We start from the raw sequence: 16,520 nt of genomic DNA on the forward strand, positions 1-16,520 counted from the left end.
TATTAACGTGACTTGATTACAACAAAAGAAAGCTGTAGAAAATCATGGTTTGGATTTTGGACTGTTATCATTAACAGAAAGTACTAAATGCACCAAAAGTATCACAGACTTGCCAGTTTGTCATTCTGAAGATTCATTGTGTACACTTTGATACAGAAAGGTCTTTCAGAAGCTAAAGATAAGGAGAATAAAACTTATAACAAAATGCAAGAGAAGTAGTTCTCCCAAGACCATAACAAAATTCAGCTGGCCCATGAAAGAAAACCTGAAAGAAAACCCCTCATCTGTCACTAAAACAGTGAAAAAAACCTCTTAACTATACATTTTGAAAGAAAAAAAAAATAACTTGATTGCACAATTTAATTTAACTTGGATTGCCAGATGTTTACAATTCCATAATTTAAGGAAATTTTCAAATTACATGGTCTTTTGTCTGACACAGTTTTCTAAATATATTAGAATGTATCTAATCAGAACTTAGTTCTGAACAAACCATTTGCATTGGGTATGTCATTTAATAGTGTCACTTAATAAGGACATACATAATGCCATTAGGTTCCTCACTTTTCTTTATTAAATTCACTATTTGCCCTTTTCAAAACTAGAAAACTCAAATATGAAAAAACTTTTTTTGTGGATATGGAGAATAATCTCAGATCAATTCAAGTAATTACACAGAAACCCAAAATGTAGTACAACAAAAAAATTACAACCTTTGAGACATGGAAAAGGAGCAGCACCTGTACCACAGGAGGAATCTCCCAAGCATCTAGTTTTCTCAGGTTTCACTTTTTAGTTTATTTTTCCCCACAGTTTATCATGATAAAAGCATTCACCAGGGACAGTACAGCATATTCCACAAATTAAGCAGATGTAATTCTGCCTTATTCACACACACAAGAAAATCTATTTAAAATAAGATCCATTTGTAAGACTAAAAACCCAAATGTTAGTCTGTATCAGAGCAATATTACCAAGCATAAAGCAATGTAAGAAAGACTAATGTCATAAAACTTAAGGTTATTGAAATTTTTCTGTCTTTGCTTTGAAATAAATATTATAACTAGAAAATCTGAAGTTTGTAGATAAAGTAGATATATCTGCAATTTTCATGCTTGGAAAAAAAACTTCCTTATATGTCTATTCACTTCTCTAGGATTCTATTTTTTGACCCTAGTTAACTTCATCAAAATAACAAGTCAAAAACACTGGGGAAGCTCTTGTGCAAAGGAATAAATAAATACTCACTCCTCCCCACTTCCACTTTTTTTCATGCCACTCAGGAAGAAAAATTTGCTGCTCGGGTTTTTTAATGATTTCTAGGCAAATAAAAGGTCACTGAATCCTATAGAAGAGTCTACCACAAACCACCTTTTTTTTTTTTTTTTCCTAAGAAGAGAAAGTGCAGTAAACCACAGGACTTACGTTATTTTCCATCCCTCTAAGTGAAGGTTCAAGGAGTCACTTCTTTCTGTGCAAGAGAAGCATTATCTCAGCCCAGTTGTCTCCCAAGAAATAGTTGGAAAAACCTCCTCACTGCCTTTATCATCTCTGTGTCCCCTTCCAGCGATCCCTCACCACTCTGGAGATGCTGTTCCTCCAGGAACTGTGCTATTTGTACAGGGGGGTGTTGAGGGAGGTGTCTGTGTGAGCCATGGAAGGAGCTGAAGTGATTACACAGGATCTCCTGGGAAAGGCAGAAACCTCAGCTGGGGAGGCTCCAAGCTGAGCATTTCTCCGTGATCTTGTTTCATCCCTGGATTTCCGAGAGTCTTTCGCAGAAAATCGGGAGTGAAGCCGCGCCATGCGGGTGGGGAACACGGAGGAAAACGTTTCTGTCAGCCTCACAGTGGGAGATGGCTGCACTCTAACAATTATCTATAAAAGGCCTTGGCCTTTATATTTTCTTTGATTATCTCAGTTTCAATTCTCTGCTGAAGTACAGTCCACAAAAAGCCAAGGGTGGATCTATAAAGTGAACTAAAAAGCTAAGGCTGGAGCTGAGTGGAAGGATGGAAAACTGGTGGCTGTTACCTCTCTGTGTCTCTGTGTGTAAATTTATGTGTGTGTGCATGAACAGGCATGTAAATATAAGTTAAATGTCAGTGTATATGTAAGATTCATATATATGGGCTGTTCATCCTGGGAAGAGCAGGCTCCAGGGAGATTTGGAGCCTCTCCCAGTGCCTAAAGGGAGCTGGAGAGGGACTTGGGGCAAGGGGAAATGGCTTCACACCGAGAAGGGGCAGGGTTCTGTGAGATATTAGGATGAAATTCTTTACTGTGAGGATGAAAAGGAGCAAATTATCCAGAGAAGCTGTGGCTGCCCCATCCCTGGAAGTGTTTGAGGCCAGCTGGATGGAGCTCTGAGCAACCTGGACTAGTGGAAGGCATCCCTCCCTGCCCATGGCAGGGGCTTGGAACTGAGTAATGTCTAAGGTCCCTTCCAACCCAAACCATTCCATCATTCTGAGATTCATATTAATTTTATACAGATGATGATATAAACAAGCAGTAGCTCAGCAGCCTGGGAGAATTCACTCACTCCTGAGACCTGCAGCTCCTCCCTGGCTGAAACCACTGTTGGGTAGTGTTATAGATACATATCATATTATTGGCTTTTTGCAAATATTATAATGAATGTTATATGTATAAGATTAGAAAATTTAGCTGTATTAATATTGTTTCCTTTATTTCTGTTATTAATGAAACAGAAATAGTGGTATAATACATATATGTTAAGCTATGGCATAGCATTAAAACAAAAACTACTTTTGTTTGTATAACCCAAAAACTAAATAAGATAGCTAGAGGCTCCCTGCATTTGTAAACTTATCCAGATGAAGACAGAAGTGACCAGAACACCGGGGGAAGAATTTATTGCATTTCTGTTATCAGAGAATGTAAATCTCAATGGAGCCAAGAAGATTCATCTATTGGGAAGGGGGCAAGAGAAAACTAAACAGAAGAACACCAAAAATCCTAAGAATGTATGAATATATATAAGAATTTATGGATATGTAGTAGGGTTCTGTTTTTAAGGGACAATCCTTTGTTAGTAGGTGTGCTCTCTTAGCTGAATGCAGAGACACCCAGACGTATCTGTATACTTTACTTCATTTTTATCTCATAATTGTCTTTTTATTAAACTTTTAAATTCTATAAAAAATATGTGAGCCTCGTTTTTCACAGTAGGATGGGAGAGATCTCTGTCTTCTCTGCTGTGTCTGCCCTCCTAGAGAAATGGGACAGGGCTCATTCCCTGCCCTTGAAACTAAATAGCATAGTAAACTTCTGCCCATGAAAGTAAGTTTTCTTATCCTTGAAAAACAGAGAAGGAAAGAGGAGCCCACCTCTCTAAGGAGGAACTCCTGCAACTTCAGAGCATCCTTCCTCCCCTGCAGGGGAACCAGGCTTTCTCTTGTTTCTCCAAATCATATAATCTCTTGTTCCCTCCAAGCTATCTGTCTGTCATAGGTCCAAAACAGCTTTTAAACCACCTGACATTAATTTTATTGAGTGTGAGCTTTTTGAAGCTTAGGTATCAATGAAGGTGGGTAAAGTTCACCTCCTTTGTACAAATATCTGCACCTTCTATTCATAGGAAAGGACAATAATAAGGGTAGATTTTAAGATATATTTATGCCCCCAAAGAAATATATACATGCCAGATGGGATTTTCAGTGAGAATGACATTACAATCCATGTGATTTAAACTCCTAAACACTCTTAAGAATGACACCATAAAGGGTCTCCAACACCAGTTACATAGACAGCTTTCCTATCCATCTCCATTTCAAATATCAAAAAATTACATTTAACTAATATCAAATTACATTTAACCTAAATTTAGCGATTTCACCCAAAGTTCCTTACATTTCATCCAGAGTTAGAGATGAATAGCAGCAGCTGGTTTTGGCCTCTTCCCTATGAGTTACTCCCCTGTAGTTAAGGGGGAAATAGAACCTGCACTTTCCAGAGGCAAGAAATAATTATTGTCACCCATGGATAAATAAAGCAGGAGGGTGTCTCATGTTTGTCTCAGGCTTCCCCAGGTCCTTGTGCTCACCTAGAGATGGCCCAGCCTGAATCAGAGATAAGATTAGCTCTCAGAAATTAAAAACTTCCCAGGGTGTTTCCGAAGAGAACTTTCTTTTTCAGGTTCCTTTCCAGGTACATCCTTGTGTGCACTGAGCTATCCAAGCCCACTGCTCGTGCTGAGGTCACTAATCAGCCTGGCAGTCAGCCTGGTTTATCCCAGTGGCTGATGAAAAAGCAGGTGTTTCGTGTTCCCTGTGAGGCAAAGCATCTTTGGGTCACAGCTCTGTGCAAAAGGCAGCAAACACATGAAAAATGCAGAATTGTTGAATTGCAGTAGCTGAAAAAAATTTAGTTGAAGGTGAGAGAAGCAGCGTTCTGGGCTCCCCTGGCTGTGCTGGTGAAATCTCCCTTGGGAATAAACTGGGATTTAGATGTGTCCCATCTCCTTTTAAATGTGTGGGGAGAAAACAGACAATCCCTGCTGGACAGGGAATGGTGAGGAGCCTTTGGCATTGACTTTTCCTTCCCTGTCCAAAATGAAATACTTAATTTTTCCCAGCAGACTCAGAGCAAAGCTGTTTGAGTCCCCTCTACTCCATCAGCAGAAAAAGTGAAGCTTCTCCACCCCCAGCAAATTCAAGTCTAGAGAGCAGCTGGAGGGAAATAAACCTCAAGTTAAAAGAAACTTTAAAAAGTAGAAATGTAAATGCTGCCATCACAAAATCTAAACCTTGCTAAATGAAGAAGAAAACCAAAAAGCATTCCCCATTTATAAAGAATAAATATGGAAATAGTCCATGAAAAATTAAGGTGTTTAGAGGGAAAATATGGAGAGAAAATATTTAAAGAACTGAGAGATATCTGAATTCATAAATGATACAGAAATGGCTTAATGGAAGAAAGCAAATATTTGATAGTAATGGATATTTGAACTTAAGAAAAATTAGTACTTAAAGACAAGTGCAACATTCACGTGATGTATGTTTGCTATTAGAAAAGAAGAATATTCATTAAGTATAAAGCAGTTTAATCTAAAATAAAGCTGGTCAGCTTTAAGTGAGTGTAAAATTACCCTTCAGTTTTACCCTCCACAGCTTAGCAAGAACTTTGAGGTAGGGAATGGTTACTTTAAACCAATACAAAATAATTTCATTTACTGGTTCTTTTAAAAATAACTACCAACTTATTTCTGTGTGACTCCTGGTGATGCTGTAATTGATGTGTGTGTACACACCCATCTGTTATGATAATTGGTGCTATTTTATGGCCATTTAGGAAGTAAGGAATGGAAGGTAGAGTGTGAAAAATTATACATGAAATGAAGCAATCCAACTCTCCAGGTTTCTACATAGATTTCATCACTATAGTAACAGAAACACAATGGTGAATACAATGGCAGCTTTAATTGGGAGAAAGAGGATGAGTTTCATGAGTGCAATCCCTTTTTGATATATTTCTGAACTCTCATAACAATAACAGATTTGGTAAAGATTAATTTCTGTCTTTTCCTGAGAAGTTAGATATGATTTGTAAATCTCAGCTGTAAAATCCTTTTGCATTTCACTATCCCCTTCTTTTAGGGATACAGCATGGGGTTTTGTTTGGTAACTGAACCTCATTTTTCATGGCATAAGGATTCCTCAGTCAGAACCATTTCACCTGCATGATGTGGGAGAAAGGAGATTAAAACCAAATAGTAAGTGTCAATATCTAGTTTGTAAAAACAGATCTGAATTCTTCATCTGGAAAAGGAAAAATATCAGTGTTGGGATGTCTTTCCTCCACTATTGACTTTTTGGGATATGCAATGCAGAATTATATTGTCCTTAATCAAAAGGAATCTAACACATTTCAAAGAGCACCCCTCTAACTAAAATAATAAATTATAGCTTTTCAGCTGAAAGAACTGTAATTTTCAATGCCATTCAGCACAGACTGGAACAAATTATTCTGCAACTTCGGTGCAAGTAATATTTCAGTATAAAAATTATGGTAAATTTAGAATTGCTTAACTGACATAGTTTTGCACAGATAAGATAAAGAACCTTATGCTCACCTTATGCTTTTTTTTCCCTCACTAGGATGAGGTTTATATAATAAATTTCCCATTTTTTGTAGATGTATTGTTGATTTTATTTGGTTAATGAAATTATAGTATGAAAATTCACCTCGCAAATGCTGCCTGTCAGCTCAGGAGTTATGTTCACCTGTGCATGTTGAAGCTTTTCCGTGTTTCAGGATTTTTTATAACACAAGAGAAACTGAGACCTCCTGGCCAAGAGGGGAAATCCTCATAAATTGCTGTTTATGGGACGAGTATTAACATATGTGGGATTTGTGGCCCAATGTGAAACTGAGGGAATGATGTTGCAGAGAGCTTCCAGAGATTTATGAAGGCTGTTTACTGCACACAGACTAGAATAGCTTTTATCATATATTACATTGCTACTTTGCTTTAAAAGAATAGCTGAAGTCATTTTGTGACCCACAGAATAGTGAAGTCTTAAATGGCATAAATTGCTAATTGGCATTTTTGTCAAAATAAAAGACCTAGGATAAAGGAATCTCATTTACTTTTATCAGAGAATGAAATGATATTAAAAAAAAAAATCATGATGATGTAAAATTCAGACTTTTTGAATGGATAATTGTTATTACAGAGTAACAGGAAATTGCTTTCTCTGTAAATACGTATTAAAATCATTGTTACATACAGTAATCTCCAGCGTGCTAAATGGTCTGATGCACATTTCCATCAGGAAAATTTGCTTATCACCTACTCAAATAGAAAAATATGGATTATTCTTCTCTCTCTCCTCAGTGGCCTATCAGAATAATACTAAGAGAATTAGAGTAGTGAAGGAAATAAAATTGTCATATTAATATTCCTAATATTGCTTCATCAAGGAGCATTAGGTGTATATAGAAATTTCCCTCACTGTTCCAGACACTGGATATTTACATGTTGAAAAACTTTTTTTTTTTTTTTTTTTTTTTTGTATCCAATATATCTTTACTTTTATGAAGAAGCAAAACACAAAAATTTGATTATCTGAGGTAAACCAGAGGCAGCTTCAGGTACTTTTAGATATGCCCTGTAACTAAGGTCCAGGTGGGTCAGAATAAACCACAGCCTTCAGCAGAGGCGGATTTTAGGCACCTAAACACAGAGCACAGTGGATGAGCTATTTAATACATAATAAGATGATTGACTAAAGCATCTGTTTGGCAGAGTGTGGTTATTTAGAGACTGTATTATTTATCAGACAGGAAGAGCTGAAAAACATCCAAGTGTCAGGCACTCCAGAAAATGAGATCTTTTACAACACAAAATAATTGTGAAGGAGGATCTGAACTGCACAAACCCCAACAGAGCACTCTGTTCCAGGTGATGTGCTGGGAACCACACCCTTTATTCTTTCCACCTTACCTGGAACAGAGGAATTTCTCACTGCCTGCTCTTTTCAACAGTTTTCTGCAGGAATTTTCACTTTTTCCTTAGTAACCTTTGTTGGAGTCAGAGGCACAGAGAGTGTGCCCTTATCTCTGATACCTGGCTCTGATGTCCAAGAAAACTCTGAATTTCATATCACACCCTGAAAACAACTGTTAAAGTTAAATAGAAAAGCTAAAAGTGTGTGTAGATTAGAATGTTTTCTTAAGTCACTGGGTGAAAAAGTTAAAGTTTGGAATTTAAACTAGTTTAGAGAACAGAAGACAAGATGGAGGATTCCGGGTGTTCTCTCTTGTCCTTGTCCTTTTTTCTTCTTCATCCTCTTCTTCCAGAGGTTTTTGGGTAGTAATAACTGATTGGATAGAGATGCTTCAGTGCAGCACACAGGTGTTGGGTCATTGGGTCACCAAGAAAAATAATTTACTTGGCATTTGTTAATTGGGTAAATGAACATATAAAAGACCTTGAAGAAGATCTTTGTTAATCATTTTTCACCTTTATATCTTAGTGCACGTAGCTCCTTGTACTCTGTAAATATGTAATATAGATAAAAGAAGAATAAACAACCAAGTCTAAACAAGAGAAAACTGCCTCTCTCTCAGCAATCTCAGTCCAAGGGGGAAAAAGAACCCAACCACGAATGTCCTATCAAGACAATCTTGATATCATAATTCTGCACTTATGACGTGTTTCTGTGAGGTTTTTTTCCAGCATCTGCACCTCTGGTTTTGTGGTTTCCTGTCCAGCGGGGACCTTGATGGCTCTTGTAGTCTGTGATACAACAGAAGTGAGCATATATCTATTTTAAAGTTCTTTTTTCCCCAATTTTTGTACATTTTCAGTCAGTCTTTAAACTTCTTGTGTAACAGGAGTGTGAAAAGAAGCCAAATTCAAGGCTGAGACATCACTTCATTACCACAATTCTTTCCAGTGCTGTGTCTCAAAACAGCTGCAGAGCCCCAGCCAGTCCTGCTGATTGGAGTTCAGCAGGTTCATTCCAGGTGGAATGTGTAAATCCTCCAAATGAGGGCCCAAACACCTGCTCTGCATAGTCTGCCATTAAATCTGGGAACAGCAGCATAAATGGTTTGGAAAGGAAGAGGAGTTTTGTGTACAAGAAGCCACCTTAATGAAAGGATAACTCTCTGGGTATTTGCAAACTGTTGTGTCTTTTGAGCCATAAAGTTTAATTTATGATAGTAAAAAATATTTAATTACCTTTTAAAATCTATGAGAAAGTTTCCTGTATTTTCTTTTCTTTTCTTGAAGTTACGCTTATGTGGAAATTAAGACCTTTTAAACATCAGTGATCAAGAACTTTCTTTAAAGAACAGCAGGAAATGACTAATACAAATATACAGTGAAACCACCCAGTCATTTACACAAAGGAATCTTCCTCCAGCTTTTTAATGGACTAATGCATGCTGGATTGTAATGGGGCTAATTTTCTCAACACCTACTTAAGGAGAAGATGCTGGGGTGCCTGATTTTTCCCCTCTTGGGTCTGAAAAAGCAATATATTGCCTACATGAAAGTGTCCCTGACACTTTGATAGATGCAGTGAGCAGCAGCCAATGCATAATTGGATGATGCTAAGAGAAGTGTCTGAAATTGCCTCTCAGAAGCCAGGCTTTAAAAGTCTATCATATTCAGCAAACAGAATGGGAAAAAAAAATATGTCTAGGATTTGTTTCATCACTCCTCTCACTCTCACCTTCTCAATACCTGGAGTTTTGAATCTGTAGTAACAGGAACACGCAACTGGAAGGTGAAAAGGATTTTCTCCTGCTGTGAAATGTGTAATGTTCAAATCACCTGCCACAAGTGTTTTGGTGTCAAAATAATATAAAAGCAGGAGGAAGTATTAATCTGAAAAAAACATCAGTGTCTCAGCTGTGTAAGTCATCCTCATTTTTCTTGCAAGATGTGAGCCTCACTGTCTTACAGAAGAGAAAGTTCAAGGCTCCTGTTGACAATACCTGGTATAACACACTATGGACACACAAGCCCATAAATGCCAAAACTGGGTGTTTTCTTCCCATAAAAATCAAAGTTTGTGTAGTTGGGGGCACACTTTAATGTTATGAACATTTTCATTCTTATATACTTACAAGAATACAAGCATTGGCTGGGTGACAGACATGAAATACATTCAACAAATATTTGTAGAGGCTGGTTTAATTCTCATATCTTGTCCACCAGGTTTTCATCATGCAATTTCTTGCAACACATAATATATAAAAAATCAAGGTTTGAAAGGGAAAAACATGCAAAAAAGGTGACAGGGAAAAGAAGGGAAAGGGAAAGGGGAAAGGGAAAGGGAAAGGGAAAGGGAAAGGGAAAGGGGAAAGGGAAAGGGAAAGGGGAAAGGGAAGGAAATGTTTGTATTTATCCAAAAGCTTCATACAACATCCCACTCAGCTACTGAGCCTACTCAGTTTTGATGAAAGTGGATTCAGTTTCTTTTTCTCTGGGTAGGAGGTTGATCTTTGATATAAAAGGATCTTTTCCTTTGCAAAAAAAAATCAGTTCACAATACCAGAGCTGGTGCATGAGGGATTACTTTTTAAGGCAGCAAAATCTGGTGGTTTTCACACACACACACATACACACACACACACACACACACACATACACACTACCACACAAAAAAGGTCCATAGGAATCTTTACAGCAATCTTGATACATTGTTGGTATATAAAAACTTTTTTTTGTGAGATGTTGGGGCCATCAATAGTCTTTGGTTTAAAGTTCAAGCAAAAGCTAAAGGTATGGTCTTAATAGCTGGGTTTGATTACAGCCAAAAATCTCAAAATTATTGGGATCTATAGGAACATGCAAGCACTTTTCACTTTCAGCACTGGGCAGCTTTAGGACTCACTTTATTCATTTTTTGGGGTACATGCACATGGGGTACCTGATATACAATCACTTGATTCCTAAATGTTTGGGAAGAGCAGATTTTAAAAGATTCCTGGGGATTTGCTTTGTTGCCTGGAGTCTGAGGCCAGTCAAAGCCTTTCCTCTCTATGTGGTAAAAGATTTGAAAATTCAACTTCTAATTTAGCAGAACTGGCATGAGGAAAAGGCTACCAGCCTTATAAACCCAGTAAATTGCTCTATGCTCTTCCATACCATAGAAAGATGGAATTAGACAAATGCCTTGCAAGCAGGATGGAATAACATTTGGTTATGCAGAGAAGCAGGTTTATTAAATCACCTTCAGAAAACCAGAAGGTGTTTTGTGAGAAAATGGCTATTACTCCTCAGCCATTTACAGTGATGTTCTGCTTCAGTCCATGAGAGATGGGCACTGTGGAAGCAGTGGCCACAAAGCCAGGTTTGAAAATGTGCATTTTACAGTGAGGAATGGCCCACTGGGCACTGAGCACTGGTGTGAGATGAGTGGGACAGTGAGGTGGCACCTGGAAATGAAAGCTTCTGCCAACCCAACCCATTGTTTTCCCTTTACTACAGCAGAGTGTTGCATTCAAATCCATTAATTCACATCAACAAACCTGGAAATATGGAGACAAATTTCAATTTACTTCTTATATATTATTCATGGCTTGCTATGAAACATTATGAAGTTAATTTAATTGAGCTGCAATTAAAATACCCATTTCTGGTATTTTATTTACCTATCTGGTATAGGTAAACATGCAAAATTTAAAACCTTAAATGAAGATGGTTGTTGTCACTGTTTCTATAAGCACTGAGATGAGGAAATAGGTTCTAAAATAACAATTTTTGCTTTTACCATTGTCTCATCTTTAACAAATAGAAAAGCTTTTCTCTAAATGTTTGCTCATTTGTATTCTTGACCCTGGATAATTTCAGAAAGAAGAACAGCCATGCCTGGTTCTCAGAGTCCAATAATCCAAGCAGATTCTTTCAGCTTTTCCAAGCATGGAGCATGAGATGTTTAATGTCAAATTTATTTATTTCAATATATTTGATTTTACATGGGATTTTGATTTAGCAGAATGATACATAATAAGTAGCAGAGTGAACCTTGCTAATGAACTTCATCACGCTTTCACTTTCATATTGAACCTGCTCTTGCCAGTGATACTTTGAGCAACCTAAAACACTCATTTATGGCAAAATCACAAAAGTTACACTTAACAAAATACAGCAACATAAGATTTCAATCACAATACCTGTGTGAACTCCATTGCCCTCTTGGTGGATTAGAAAGTGCAACTTGCACAGATTTTTACCCAATCTTGTACATTGATTCTCTCTTTCCTATCTGGATTTTTTGGGGGTCTGTATTATGGTTGTTAAGGGTGAGCCCCCCATTTAGGAAAGCAAGGGACATTAACTACTACCCATGATATTTGATGTTCTGGCAGCCATGGGATCATCTGTCTTGTGCAGAGCTGGCAGACAAAACAATTTACAGGAGGAAGCTGAAGATAAGTGCAATGGACATAATGGACATAAGCACAAGTGTTTTATTGAATGGGATGTCAGAGAGCCTGATAAATGAGTGATGGGCATCATGTATGTTTAGGAAGGAGATGTCATTCTCTAAAGGTGTTGTGGTGGAATCCTCTTGCTTCTGTTTTTATTGAAGCTTATTGTTATCTCACTGAAAGGGGAGAGAAATTTTCTGTACACTCTCTTCGGGATGGGGTGGGGGGGAAGGATCAGCTGGAAATATTTTGGTGAATTTCTGTGCACAGATGCTGGAGAATCTGTCTTCTCATGCAAACACAGATTTCTGGCTGCAGCAGTTACAGGCTGCACTGGTAGCAGCAGCAAAAAATATGAGTGAAGAACACAAGGATGGCTTTTTATTTGCCTCACCTTATTACTTCAGCCACAAACACAAAAAAAAGATTATTGGAATAAGGGTATGAAACCTTTGCTGACAAATTCTGTAGAGACTGCTGAGACTGGTAGCATTACTAAAATACTACCTCTAGTTCTACCCTCTTCATTTCAAGAAAGGTATGAATATATAAAAGAAAACTTAGAAAAGAGCTGTTCTTTCCAGTGACCACTTTAAATTGTCCCTGGGGACAAATTCTACCCAATGTTTGGGCAGCAAGGTAGGGTGGCTGTTGTCTGAAACCTAACCTATGGATATCTAACTTTGGAATGCTCCTGCATAGACCCAACTTCCCTGGAAACTGGAGAGGAAACTTCAATTGCTCTCAGTCTGCCCAGAACTTGAACAGCTCTGCATTAAGGTAATGACTATCATTAAAATCAGCTTGGCCTGTCTTACCTTAACTCCATGGAACCACAAAGTAGAAAACTGCAACAGATTTGCCCAAACAGCTATAGTTTCCCAAGGAGTTGCCAAAATATCTCTATTGCTCTTTCAAAAGTCTCTGAAGATCAATAAAACCACTTACTAAGTTGATGCCTTTACATATTTTCCCTGGAACTGGCAGAGAAAAGAATCAAAAAATTTGCCACCACATTCACCTCTGACACTGCTCAGTACCTTCATCCAAATATTTTTAATGGATGAGAGTACTGAAGAAACTTGCAGACAGAAATCTGACATGATGTTGTAGAAGACACAGAGGACACAGAATTTAGTTTTCAGAGATAGGCAGGTGAGAAATCTCTTGTTAATTTGCCCTAGACTTGATATTGGAAGTGCATGTCCGAAATAGTATCAATTGATAGACTCCCAGGACCTTGATTAAAGTGTCTGTTTAGCCATACTATTTAAGTCTGAAAAGCATGTGGCTGCTGTCAGGCTGGTTTTAGCTGGTGGTAGCTAATGAAAGTATTTAATACAGTTCCTGCATCTTTGAAACTTTTACCATAAATATTGAATAATTTGTTCACTCTAGCTCCAACACAACAGATCTCTTCTCTACCACTTCTAGCCATAACCCTGACCTCTGCCTTAAAGCTGCTCAGGTTGTTTGGTGTGCTCTCCTTAGGGGAATATTCACTCTAAACATGAATTATAAAAGCATATTTTGGGATGTCTTCCTGCACCACCTAAGTTGTGGGGATTTCTCATGTTGAGAGAGAATGCTTAGCTCACTGATGGCTTTGGACAATGACACTGTAGACTTGTCAAGCACAATAACCCTTGGTAGGTTCAGGGATAAGATGAAATGGTGAGATTCTATTTCTGGTACTTTCATAGAATCACAAAAAAAATTTGTGTAGAAGGGGACTTTAAAGATCATCCAGTTCCCACCTCCATGCCATGAGCAGGGAACCTTCCACTAGAGGTTATTTCTTTTAAAATAACTTATTTACACATGGGGTCTCTTTTGAGTCCTGAGGAAACAGTGGATAGTGCAAACATTGCAAGGTGAGCAGTACCTGAGGAACACCAGAAAGTAAAAGGACAATTTCCACAAGACCTTTGGGGATCCTGCTCTGAAGGATACAGTGCTACCACAAAAGTAGGAAAAAGCTCTTATTTCCAAGGGGTCATTCTATTTCTACACAGGAACAGTGACACATGGAAAGGAAAAGAGAGATCTGCACCATCACTAAGGAGCAATGCTGGCTCTCTCTACTGCTGACTCTCAGAAATTCCCTGGGAGCTCTGCATTCACAGTGTTTCCTGGCTGGAGGCATCCAATATTCCTTTGTTTCTGCTGTTCTCTGATTTAAGTATCAAACTTCTCAAACAGAAAGGAATATTCTTCCACTGTGTTCCAAGCACTCCTGAATTTCTAATGGAGTTCACATAAATCCAGGAAGTTTTACCTGGAGGAATTCACAGTTCCAGACTATCACAATTGTCGAAAGCTCCCACCTGTTCACTGCTTTAACTCATCATCATTTACAGACTTATCAAAGAAATTCTACGTTGCTTCAGGAGCTGAACTGGCTTTTGGACAAATACAGCAAGAAGAAGCTGCAATATCTGGATATCACCATTCTCCTTCCAACCCCACAACAGCCTGCTAAGGCAATTTTAATGCTTAAGCAATACTAGAGAATCAGTCAGACTTTTAAATTAGCCCTGTGGTGAATTCAGCTGGTTTTGTATGATGCTGAGGTGACATAATCACTAAGGATATGTTCATGCCAGGTGTGATTTTGTACAAAATTTCTGCCCCTGCAATGGAAATAAAGTGCTCATCTTCAAAATGTTTCTATGTATGGACAGAGAACTTGGTGTTGCATTCAAACAAATATTTTTTAATTACAAAGATCAGAGAGATTAATGTTTAAAATTCTCTTACATGGCTTTTCTAATCTTTCCTTCTTTTCCAATATCCCAGAATAAAGCAGTCTTACTTTCTATAAGAAATATTTCCTTTTACAGTGCTACAGAGAAATATTTGAACTACCCCTCTGGAAAGTCCAAGCACAGGAGAATAATTTTATTTTTTTCACAACCATTAAGGTCTATCAGACACCAGAAGAGTCAGCAAACAAGCACTTACTGAGACCTGTGGTTAACTTGAAAGCCCCGGACAGGGAAAAAGAGACTTGTGACACTTTTCTTCTGAACAATTTAGAATTAATTTAGTAGCTCTATGCTGAAGTGTGTGTGTTTCACCTGCTTCACTGAAGACTGGCCAAATCCTAAACCACAGTAAATGCTGCCATCTAATGGAACAAAAGCTGATGCTTCATTCCAGAGCCCATTCCAGCTCACACTGAATAAAATCATTTCCTGACCAGCATCTCTGTGCATGGAACAACTCAGGCTGGGTGGGAGACAGACCCACCTGGTATCTCTGTGTTGCACTGCCCAGGGCTGCTGACCCCTGAGCTCTCCTGGGAGCTCTGCAGACCTTTTTTTATGAGCAAAAACTGGCTCTGAAAGTAATCACATTAAGGTTGGAAAAGACCCCCCCCAAGATCATCGAGTCCACCCTTTGATTGAACACCTCCCTGCCACTAAGCCACAGCACCAAGTGCCACATCACCTCATTTTTGGAACACTTCCAGGGACAGGGAGTTCACCACTTCCCTGGGGGGGCTCTTCCAATGTTTGACCAAAATAAATCCAGTTTAAACTATACTGTATCTGAGCTCTTTAACTCTTCACTTGCCTGTGCCTTTATATGTCCTAAAAATAGCTTAGTTTTGACTAAATCTGTCCTGTTTTAATAGTTTTTAATAAGGTAAATGACAGTAAAAATTCATTACCTTATTATTCTTGATATTCTTGGCCTGAAAATTCTAAATCTTTTCCAACTCCCTGAGAATAGAAAAATATTTTCAGTTTTCTTTTGCTAATAGATAGCTACTTTGGGAAAATTATATTAGTGTTTTTCTATCCCTCAGTAATAGAGTATGTCTTGTAATAAATGAAATTGAAGTTACTTATTAGAAAATAGATAAAAAATAGGGTAAACATCTGAAGTCTTTATTGAAGAATCTAAATCAGTCATATTCCAAACTAAAAAAAAAAAAAAATCAGTAAAATATTATTACACATCATTCATACTTTTTTTTTTTTTTCAGAATCAAAGAAATAAATGCTTTCTTTAACTTAAATGAATGTTATCTCACAAGGTACACCATTAACTTCTTCTCAGATTACTAAGTAGTGCTTTCTAGGGATAATGATGGAATTTTATGTACAATTATTCTTTCTTGGAAACAATATCTCTCGCACAACATTCTTTGATTTTGATTACAACAATTTTCATACACCGAATTATACAAAGGACAAATTATGTACAAGTTTCAGGTACAGGCAACTGAGGATGATCTGTTAAATCCCTTTAGGTGATTGTGTGAAGACACCTCAAAAATTCTTAGGCTTAAACAAATCCATTCGAAGATACTAGGAGGAGGATGGTCCCAAAAACATCAAAATTAGAGGCTGATTATACTCAAGTGTCTTGAGTGAGCTCTTTTACAGAAGTGCAGTAATTACTTAATTTTGCTACAATAAATCCTGTACGGAAAAATTGGTTCTCCATAAAGACATATACCTTATTCTATATCCTTGTGTGGTCATAAATAAGTGCTCACAACTGATCTTTGACTTCTTATGTAGACACATGAACTAATATGAAAATGACAGCTTAAAAAATTAACTCACTAACTCCAGTAGCTGAGGAAAAAA

Source organism: Pseudopodoces humilis, chromosome 1 (assembly GCF_049639895.1).
Source record: "Pseudopodoces humilis isolate 2021_Gansu_Grassland_sample_001 chromosome 1, ASM4963989v1, whole genome shotgun sequence".
Classification (NCBI taxonomy): Eukaryota; Metazoa; Chordata; class Aves; order Passeriformes; family Paridae; genus Pseudopodoces; species Pseudopodoces humilis.